Source organism: Ictidomys tridecemlineatus, chromosome 2 (genome assembly GCF_052094955.1).
Source record: "Ictidomys tridecemlineatus isolate mIctTri1 chromosome 2, mIctTri1.hap1, whole genome shotgun sequence".
Taxonomy (NCBI): Eukaryota; Metazoa; Chordata; class Mammalia; order Rodentia; family Sciuridae; genus Ictidomys; species Ictidomys tridecemlineatus.
The window spans coordinates 86,690,184-86,700,544 of record NC_135478.1 but is presented as its reverse complement, the minus strand read 5'-3'; the positions used below and the strand labels follow the sequence as shown (position 1 = coordinate 86,700,544).

The 10,361-nt window shown below is 48.5% G+C and overlaps 1 long non-coding RNA gene across 1 annotated transcript; it reads left to right on the top strand.

Moving 5' to 3' along the window:
• Window positions 1-6,101: 6,101 nt before the first annotated feature.
• On the top strand, window positions 6,102-9,868 carry LOC144375205 (uncharacterized). Its single transcript, XR_013434701.1, has 2 exons — window positions 6,102-6,555; window positions 9,553-9,868. It is a non-coding gene; the product is annotated as an uncharacterized LOC144375205 (long non-coding RNA).
• Window positions 9,869-10,361: the final 493 nt, after the last annotated feature.

Here is a 10,361-nt window from a genome sequence, read left to right as displayed (position 1 = left end):
ACTGCATGATTGTGCTAGTGCATGCACGTGTTCAAAGTCTGGACCATTAGCCAGCAGGGCCTTGGAGGGACTCTCTCAAAGTCAGGCTGCATGGGGCGCATGGACTCCAGGAGATGGCTGCTCCCTGGGTTTCAAGCCTGAAGCCCACGTGACTCATAGCTCTGAAATCCACCTCAGATGCCAGCGGAAAGTAGGCTTTGCATAATCAAGTTGACAGATAAATCTGGGCCTGCCCTGCTAGGAACAGGCTCATCCATATCCCGGTTTAAAAGAAATATTGCATTTTTAAAAGAGGAAAGAAACATATTTGAGAGATAAAGAGAGGGGAAAGAGAAGAGTTTTCTGGTCATTAATTATAATAAAATGCAGAGGGAAAAATTCACTTTAAAGGCATACTAAAGCCCTATAATCTTCAAAGAGATAGAGGAGGTTCAGCTGCCAGGGGAAGGGAAACCTTAACCAGGAGGCACAATTTCCAGCTGATTACAAGCAGCCATGGTGAGGCCCCAGTGGGTGGTGGGACATGTTGGGTCAGCACAGGTTATTTTCCTGCTTGGCTAAGATGGGCTGCTCAAATCAGACTCTGCCATGGAAGGTGCCGGTTTTCAGATCTACTACACCTGCACCATTGCTTTTGGAGGGTCCTCAAGTTCATCCTGCCAGTTGGGACCCTGTGACTTCAGGACAGGTTCTGGTTTCACTCTATCAGCTTATTGCAAGGTGAGAAGGTGGGCCTAGTGTTGCCAGACTCTGGTCCGTCCTAGAAGTTCTCTCTTTAATGTCAAAAGTCTGTCTGCAAAAGCCAGATTGACATGCTTGCAGCTGATCATGGCCGTTCTGTAGCCAGGTGGCCAATCCTTGGAGACCCTGGAAGTGTTGTTCCATCTAGAGCTGTGACATCTGTGAATGCCACTATTGATGGCTGAATATGGCTTTGTCCAGAGAGTTCCCGGCTTGTCTGCAATATCCAGGTGTCAGAACCCGGGAGTTTCTTTTAGGGGTTGGGGGATGGGGTAGGGTAGGACCTTGTTCATCCTCCCCACTTGCAAAAACACTTATTAGGGCACCATAAGAGGGCTTCAGTGGAGGTCTTTGGGGAACTGGGCAAGGATGCTTTGCCAACTTTTTGGTGTTAAAATACCTTGAGTGATCCAGGTGGAGGCAGCAGATTTCCTGCCCCTAACACCGCCTTGTTCTAGCTCTGAGCTCCTGCCTGTTCTGCCAAAGAGTCCACTCGACTATTTCAGACTGCAGCTTAAACAGAAAATCCGTTCACTAGTAAGGCAACAAGGTAGACACAGGTTTCTTCAAGATATTTTTGTTCCACTGACACGTGCATGGGAAGGCTGGCCCAGGACAAGCTTTCTCCCAGAGTCAGCTCCTATTGATTAGGGATTTTGCAAATCTCTCACCGAGTTCACATGCAGAGACTTCCAGGTGGTAGTTTGGAATACTGGGGTACAGCTACCCCCTTCTTAGCACACATGGTGGAGAGCAGTCAGGTGAACCTCCCAGACCCCTCCCAAAGGGATCTCACATGTAGATCCTAAAAATGTTGAACTCAGAAGCAGGGTAGAATGGTCGCTAATGGGTCCCTGTGGTTGGAAGGATGTTGGTCAAATACAAAATGTCAGATAAGAACAAGTCCAGGAGATCTGTTGTATCACATGAAAAAGTCTGTTAACAAAATATTGCCTTCTTTCTTGAAGAGTTGGAAAGAGTCGAGTGCCAAGAGTCGATTTTGCTTTCTTATCACAGAAAACAAGAAAGCCAGAGAAATGCATTAGCTTGAGCCTGTCCCTCAGTGTACACATGTTTCAAGACATGTTTTGGGTCATTTTTTTTTAAATAAAAAAGATCATCTTTCTATTTAGCTGCAGAAACGCCATTAGCTGAGATTCTAGGGTTGATCTCTGCCTTCAGGCTGAGCTGGGCTCTTCCTGGGCAGCCCCAAGTCCCAGGCTGAACATGGTGTGGCACTTCTGCCCCATGCAGGACTCTTCCGTAGAGAGGCACTCTCGGCTCTTAGCTATCCAGAGTTCATGGGGACCATCAGGTCTGCTTCCTGGGTGGAGGCTCTCTGCCTCCTGCCCCCATCTCTTTTGCAGACACCGGTGGCGTGCCAGCAACCTTTAACAACCTGGTCAGGTTATAGCATCTGACAGATTCTGTGGTGTAAGCACTCTCATCACAGCTGATCTCCCAAGACGAGGTAGCACTCAACACAGTCAGGAATTGTCTCCAACTGATCCCTGGGAATTGTCTCCAACAAGCCTCTTTCCTGTCTCCATCTCTGCATTTATTTCCTTAGGGACCCAACCAAGAAATGACATGGCCACCTTATGAAGTCTCCCTCTTTCCACATCCTGTCCATCAGCATGTCCAGTAAGCTCTCAAACACCCTGAACCTGCCCACATCCCTCCTGTCCTACACACTAAGCTCGGAGCCCAGTGGGCTTTCTTGCCAAGTGCCTTCTTGCAATTGTCTTAGGAGAGGCATTGATACGAAGTAGGGCCTCAGCATGTATTGGCCAACCCAGACCAAAGCTAGGATGTGCATAGCTAGAATCCAAGGCATGTCTCCCATCCTCCCAGCCCACTCAAGTCCACCTGTCCCTTCAGACAGTCCTTGTCCCTATGAGCATCATGCTAATAGCCTCAAAGTCAACCTGAGGTCTTTCTCTGATCACGTAGCATGTAAGAAGCACACACAACCCCAAAGTCCCTAGACATCCCCACCCAGAGGTGCCCACCCCACCTGACTCATGAAAGATGGTTCGATACCCTGTGGCTTCCTCTTTGCCTGGAGAACCGTCCTTAGAGCTTTTTTCTGGGCCACCCATCAAGTCGTCCCTGTCTTAGTCTGTTTGAGCTACTCTGACAAAAGGCCACAGACTGGGGTGGGGGTGGCTTAAACAAATCTCAGTCTGAGTGTCAAGATCAAAGTAGCAGCAGACTCAGCGTCTGGTGAGGCCTGTTTCCTGGTTCAGACCTTCTTTCTGGGTCCCCCCTGGGTGGGGCCAGGCAGTTCTCTGGGGTCTTTCATGGGTGTAGCAGTCCCTTCAGGAGGACCAAGGGCACCCCACCCTCATGGGCCTAGTCACCTCCCAATGGCCCCCTCTTCCACCAGAGCCTCGGGTGGCAGGTCCTCAGCACGTGAGTTTTGGTAAGAAATATCCAGGCAATCTGTTTCCAACAGGATAAAGCCCCTCTGCTCAGCACGGTTCCTAAGGGCCTTTTGTAATCCGGAGGTCCATCCCAGGAAGCAAGAGGGTGGGGCAAAGAGACAGAATGCGAGTGGACTTCATGGTACCCAAGCTCAGTCTGGGAACTTCCAAAAGCAGACCTGGAGCCACTACATTGGCTAAGCTGATCTCAGAATGAACTGGGAAATTTATATCCTACCAAGAAACCTCATCAGCGTCCATCTTGAGAGCCACTCTGTCCTTGAACTAGGCCGCTAGGCAAGGAATCAGGGAACTGTGTGGACCAACCAGGGGAAGCAGGTGTGCTCAGGAGCTCCCAGAGGTGATGGCCACCTTGATCCACTTAACGTGGGCCTTCTGGGCCAGAGATGATGGAACCTGCTCCTGCATGTGCGAGTTTTCAGAGGAAGTCTGGTGGGGCAGATTTAGAAGTCGCAATCTCCTGCTGCCGCAGTCTGGCTGGGCACAAATTATGAGCCACTGAAGCAGGAACAAACTTTATTTCTGAACTCCACCAGTACACTCCACATATGCTCCCCGGGAACTCTCCGGCAGGCCATATGGCTCCCCCAGGAACCACACACCAACCGGAAATCCCTCCTCCAGCATTTCCCCAAACAATGGGAACTCTCTGGGAATCCCCGCAAGAACTCCAAAGTAGGGAGAACTCCAAAGCAGCAGGCTGAGGCGGACAGCAGGGTCTAACATACACAGCTCAACATAACCATCATCATCCCAATGGCCTGGTGGCGTCACCTCTCAACCACTCCATACTGGCAAAAATGCCATACTTCATTCGGACTCGGCTATGGCTCTCAGCATCCTGCTTTGATCCCGGGCAGCTCCCTTCCCAATCCCTCCCCCCTTATCTGCATTATCTACCTGCTCTGAAGTTACTGGAGCCTGATTTGAATTTAGGGACAATAAAACCATCAAAGGGCTTGGTCCTGAGAACAATCAGTTGGGGAGTTTGCAATAGAGTATCCTGCCCCGGGAAGGTGCAACTTCAAGGCAAGTTGATGAGAGACCTTGGGTGGGGCCTTTGGGAGAACTGGGGAAACTGGAGACCATTTTTTAAAAGTTATCTGCTGTCCCATTGACCTCCCACCCCATGTCCCTTATCCCTTCCCTGCAGTCACTCCAGCTGCCCATTTCTAGCATTTGAGCTTCTCTGTCACTGTGCCTGTGGTGAGTCAGTGCTCCTCATGCTCCTGGAAGCCCTGGGGGTAGGACACTCCTGAAGGCAGCCTTCCAACCCCCAGTGGCCTCTTCCCTTTATCTTTTGCTTTCTGGAATCCCATCAGGTAAACCACTTGCTCCCATGATTTTGGGTCTTCATCCAATGCAGACGCCAGGAGATATGAAGACTGGAGGGAATGCACAGCTTCCGGCCCTTCTTCTGAAGTCTACAGAGGGATGGGCCCACGCATTGAATAGGCCATTCAAGTCCCCTCATGCTCCGACTGCCCCAAGGATCACAGAAAAGGCCCTGCCACCAAGTCCACTGACCTAGAAGATTCCCAAGAGTAAAATGCAGGTTAAGTGGACATATCTGGATGCATCAGACTCTCCAGTGAGCCTGGATTCTGGAGCAGGGAGGAAGATGTCCACATGGCAGTCCCACAGGTCCCAGGCTTTTATTCAAAGAGAAAGTCACTATTCAACGGTTGAACTGAACCTGTCTATAGTACCTTTGGGATCTATCATAGCATTGGCAGTGTCACCATGAGCTTCTCAGGTCACCCCAGCCCAGGGTTGAGCACAGAAGGGACATGGGGCCTGGCTCATTTGTGCCTAGTGTGGCATTGCTCAAATGAGCCTTGCTCTGGAGCTTCCCCCTGGGATTTGCCCAGATATCCTCAGACTTATATTACAATCCAAGTCTCCCCTGTCCACATCCGTTCACCACTTTACCTCTGCAGAGTACCTCAGCTCGTGCACAGGGCACGCGAGGGGGAAGGGCTCTGCACTGGCAGGTACCTTACATCATCCGCAGTTGGCCCTCTCCTGCTTTCAGATCTCACCCACCTCTCAGTCATGGCAGGGCTACTCAGGTGGACACAGCTGCTCAGGGAGGTTCCACCTTGGCCCCTTCCAAGGGATCTTTAAACCATAATTGCTGACCCAGGATGTGTTGGTGCTGAGTTTATCAAGAAGTTAAGTGCCAGCCTTCCTCCTTCAGCTCCAGAGCCAAGAATAATCTGAACACCCCACTCCCCATTCGTTACTCTAATTCCATCAGCAAGCTGACCAGGCCTGACCCTGCCTCTGGTTTATGGCCTCACGAACAAATGCAGCAGCTGAGGACCCAGCTGGGCATCTGGGTAGCAGGGAGGTGGGTAGGTCAAAAGAGAGGGCAGCTCCCACAGCCCTTCTGGAGGGAAAGGAGATGTAGGAAATTTGAGGTTTTGCTGGATGAATACAGAGGGCAAGTTATCTATGCAGGGCAGAAAGATTCCTTTCTGCATCTTCAAGTGAGCCAACTTGGGAAGAGGGAAAAAGTAATTGAAAAAGATGCGTCAGTGGCATGAGGTGGCATGTGTGGTCTGATCCCCTCTCTCACTCTTATGGCTCCATGATTACCATGAGCCCTGGGTCATTTTAGTTTTAGCAAATATATTGTGATAGGATCACAGGCAGGACCCGCAGGTCAGTATTTACACTTTAGTGGTTTCACAGTGTTTTTATTATATTTGGGAAGGTGCGAAGATCCCAAGTACGGTGCTTAGGGAGCGTTCACAGAGTGAATGTGTCTCTGCAGTTGTAATTAAGAAGAGCATCTTTACCTTGGTCTTTCTTTGAGAGATCTGCTTTTTGAAAGAAGGTACCCTAGGCCTCCTTTCTACACACAGGCAATCTCACTTGGTGCATCTATTTGCACAGGTTCCTGCTCCACATGGGGAATGACCCTGGTCTGTGGTGAGCCGTTCCTGCGGACTGTGGTCGCCATTACATGATGGCGCTGGCTCCGTTGTGGTCTGTGAAGGACAACTCCATATCAAGGAGAGTTGGCGTGTTCCCAGCTCCTTATCAGAGAAAGTTGGCGTGTCATTTTCTAGCACCCTGTGAGAAGGGTACACGTGGCAGCTTTGCATTGGGGTTCGAGGTGCTTTATTAAGGCTGGGAGGGGCATCCAATTATTATTCCGGGTGGTAGAAGTAGAGTAGAAGAATCATTAGAAGAATATCAAGGGCCTGAATAAACTGCTGAAAGAAGATTCCTGAGTCGCGTCTTCCTTGCGGGCAAGGGGGTCGTGACAAGTGGTGCCGAAACCCGGGAGAAAAGAAACAAAGAAACACCCAGGAACCAGAACTTTCAGCAGTCAGGGAGGCGCGCCGGTAAGTCCCAGGTAAGGTGGGACCCGCTGTTAAAAAGCGGAGGCTCCTCTATACATAAAGAGGGAGCATTAAAAGGTACCTGCTCCTCTGTAAAAAGAGAGGGCGTTACATCTCATAGCAATTGCACTCTGTATTTTTGTTTTGTTTTCTGTGTATGTTCGTTTTGTTTTGTGTACTTTCACTTTCGATTTCTGTGTTTTCTTGTGTTGCGTTATGGGTGCTGTGACTTCAAGTCCACTCCTTCTAGCCCTCGATGGCCTTTTAAGTTCCAAGGGACTGGAGGTGAAACGCAGTACCTTAGAGAAATTTTTACAGAGGGTAGATACAGCTGCACCGTGGTTTGCATTTTCAGGCAGCCTCACTACACCCAGCTGGGATAAATTAGGCAAAGACCTTGACTTTGCTCGTGAGCAGGGCATGCTAGAGGGCGGGGTGATACCCCTCTGGAAGATGGTCCGTAGTTGTCTTACGGATGGCCGATGCCAAGAAGCGCTTGTTAAAGGGCAGGAGGTTTTAGAACAATTGCATGAAGAAAAATCAGAAACAACAGAGAGCGAAGTGTCTCAGGAAGAGGGGAGTGTGCGGGGTGTGGAGAACCGGAGGAGACTGTATCCAGATCTCAGTGTGCTGCGCACGCCCCCATGCGAAAGTGGGTCAGAGGCAGAAGACGCTGAGGAGGAGGAGATAAGAACGCTGTCCCGGCAGCTAGGGAGTTTAGGTACAGGGAACAGAGATAAGCAAGGGCTCAAGAATGGGCGGCCTCCCGATCCGCCTCCGTATGGCGGGGGTGTTTCAGGCTGCCGCTGCTTTCCTCTGTTCCTCAGGGCTGGCATATTATTGCTATTGACATTAAAGACTGTTTCTTTTCTATTCCTTTGCATCCTAAAGACTCACAGCGTTTTGCCTTCACCCTTCCCTCGTGTAATCACGAGGAACCAGATTAAAGGTTTGAGTGGGTTGTTTTACCACAGGGAATGTCTAACAGTCCTACGATTTGTCAGATGTATGTGGGGAAGGCACTCGCACCTCTCAGACAACAATATCCTTCCATCAAGATTATTCATTATATGGATGATGTATTATTGGCAGCCAAATTACAACAGTCAGTTTATGAGGCCTATAAAGACTTGGTGAAGTTGTTAGCTCAGTATGGATTACATATTGCACCTGAGAAGGTTTAAACAGGGGATTCTATTCAGTATTTGGGAGCAACGATTGGATATGACATATTAAAACCACAAAAGGTTACTATAAGAACTCAAGATCTCCAAACTCTAAATGATTTTCAAAAACTGTTGGGAGATATTAATTGGATAAGAGGTTATTTACATATTCCTAATATCGTGCTCCAGCCTTTGTATGCTATTCTTAAGGGTGATCCAGATCTTACTTCCCCTCGTACCTTCACTAAAGAGGCCAGAGCGGCCCTTATAAAAGTAGAAGAAGCTATACAACATGCTACTCTATGCAGGCTCCAGAGTGATAAACCTTTCCAGTTATGTGTGCTTGCCACTATGCGGCAGCCTACTGGAGTACTGTGGCAAGATGGGCCTTTACTATGGATCCACCCACATGTATCCCCAGGAAAATCTTTAGAATACTATCCTGATGCTGTTGCAGCGTTAGCACTTAGAGGGATTCAACAGAGCATTCAATTTTTTGGACAAGCACCTTCTTCTCTTATCATACCCTATTCTAAAGTTCAACTTAATGTTTTGTGTGCTACTCTGGACAACTGGGCCATTCTATGTTGCTTGTTTCAAGGGGATATTGATAATCATTACCCTTCTCATCCATTACTCCATTTTGTTAAAGAGCATCCTATCATTTTCCCTAAAGTAACTTCACCCACTCCAATTCCGGGGGCTGTTAATATTTTTACTGATGGCTCTAAGTCTGGAATGGGAGCTTATGTGATTAATGACTCTCCCCCTGTCCAGCATCAATTTGCTCCTGGAAATCCACAATGGGTAGAACTGCAAATTGTCATTGAAGTTTTTAAACAGTGTTCTTTTCCTTTCAATCTCATTTCGGACTCCATCTATGTGGTGCAGGCGCTCAAAATTCTGGAGGCTGTAGGAGCTATTAGTGACACCCATACTGTGTCTGCTTACTTTACTCAGCTTCAACAGCTTATCCGTAGCCGTACTGCCCCTTTCTATCCAATGCACATTCGGGCTCACACCTCTCTTCCTGGCCCGTTATCACAGGGTAATGCCTGTGCTGACTCGACAACTAGAAGCCAGTTGGTATGCTTGGCCTCCTCCTTAGAAGAAGCTAAATTGTTTCACCACAACTTTCATGTCAATGCTATGACACTGCGCAGACGTTTTTCCATCTCAAGAGCAGATGCTCGTCAGATAGTATTACAATGTCCCCATTGTGTCACATTTCTTCATCCTCCTACTTATGGTGTAAACCCACGAGGATTGAAGCCATTGGTCGTCTGGCAAATGGACGTAACTCACGTGCCTGACTTTGGTAACCTCAAATATGTACATGTTTCTATTGACACATACTCTGGAATTATTCATGCTTCTGCTTTATCGGGAGAAAAGGCACGTAATGTTATTACTCATTGCTTAGAGGCATGGGCAGCATGGGGTGCACCTGCATCCCTTAAGACTGATAATGGACCTGCTTATACAGGCAGACAGTTTACATCTTTTTGTTCTACTATGGGAGTACAACTTGCTCATGGGTTGCCTTACAATCCTCAAGGGCAAGGCATTGTTGAACGTGCCCACCGCACCTTAAAGGAAACCTTAGAAAAACAAAAAGGGGGAATAGGAGTTGACCACACTCCTAAAGAACGCCTGTCCTTAGCTCTTTTTACCATTAATTTTTTGAATTTGGATATTCATGGCCGCTCTGCGGCCGATAGACATGTGTCCCCTCAGCCCTCTGTGACTGGCTATGTTAAGTGGAAGGATGTTCTTACGGGCCAATGGAACGGCCCTGACCCCGTGCTGACATGGGCACGAGGATCTGTATGTGTTTTTCCCCAGGATCGCACGGAGCCGCTGTGGATCCCTGAACGCCTGACAAGAAGAGTCTCGAGATCTACTAACCAGCAGCAGGAGGTGCCACAACAGCCCCATGATGAGGAGCTTCATTCTGATGAGTGCTCTGGCTCTGATGCTGGTGCCAACGGTACAGATGGCACCAATGCAGTGGTGGGCAGTGGCACGGGCATGGCCAATGCCAATGCCAGTTCATAGTAATTCTAGTGTCCTCCCCACTCTTTTTTCTACCTCATGTGAGATGTCTGCTCCTTGTACCTCTCCTAGAGGGGACATAGAAAATATTTTTAATCAGTCTCAAGTTAATCTCACAGGAGTTTTTTGTTTCAGCCTTGGGAACACTAATTGTATTAGCCTTAAGACCAAAAATTTGACTAACTGGGAGGACCCATTGCGGTCCAGTCGAGTCTCAGGGAGTATTCTCAGTGCTGTATTGAGCCAAGTAGTTTCAGGGAAGCAATCAGGCTCAGGGACCCCCGCAACTAGCTCTGTTTTAAACATAACTACTTTAGCTATTATCTCCGAGGTATTAATCCCAATGCCTCCTTCTTCTAATAGTACTTGCTATGCCACTCATTTCAAGGCCTCTCCTTACTGTACCCCTAATTTTGGTTTTCCCCCGACATTTACGCCTTGTCAGGATCATTCTTGGGAGAAACATCAAGTTGCTAAAGGTTTCTCCTTTTCTCCCCCTCTGAAGAGATATGTTTATAACTTTAACAACAATGCCAACTCCTCTACAGGAACAGGTTGGTCCTGGTTTCAATGGCTAATTTCCAATGAGAAGGGGGCTT